Raw genomic sequence first — 802 nt, 5'->3', positions numbered from 1 at the left:
CAAACTAAATAAAATTAAAATTAAAATTTTAAAATTTAAAATTTCTGTTTCAGTTTTATTATTTTTAATTATTAATAAATTATCATTTAAATATACTTTTAAAAATATAAATTCAGTAAAATTGAAGAACTTAAAGAATCACAATCTTCAAATTGTCAACACTGTTATATCTGTAATTACGGCTGCGGCAAGAGTTTAAATTTTTTATTTATAATTTTAAATGTGTTTTAGAAATATTTTGTGTATCACTTCATAATTTTAGATGTGTTATAATTATTTTTTAATGTTTAAATTTAAATTTTAGATTTATGATTTTGGATACATTTTAAAAACATTTTTTGTATAAGTTAATAATTTTAGATTTGTTACAATTGAAAAATAAATTACGGCCACGAAAGAAGCAAAGAATAAGATAGAAGAATAGAAGAAAGAAAAAAATCGTGTTACAGAGAGAAAAAATCTAAAAGAAGGAAACAATAACTAACTATGAAGTGGATAGGAAGTTAGAGAAATTTTAGTTTTTAAAATTTAAATTAATTTTAGTTATAAATGTGTATCTAAAAGTTAGGAATATATTTTAATTAAAAAATAATTAAATAATATTAAAGACTGACGAAAGACTAAATTTTATTGTACAAAATAGCATTTTTTTTTAGTTAATTATTGTCCATTAAAAAAAGTTACTATTATTTACCATACTTGAATCAAAACTTTACTAGGATAACCAGAAAAAAACTCTTAGCTACACAATATGATAGGAATTTTGAACTCTCTTGATTCTTCATAGTACTAATTGTGGTCC

Source organism: Arachis ipaensis, chromosome B04, assembly GCF_000816755.2.
Source record: "Arachis ipaensis cultivar K30076 chromosome B04, Araip1.1, whole genome shotgun sequence".
Taxonomy (NCBI): Eukaryota; Viridiplantae; Streptophyta; class Magnoliopsida; order Fabales; family Fabaceae; genus Arachis; species Arachis ipaensis.
Note: the sequence above shows the minus strand (reverse complement) of the source record.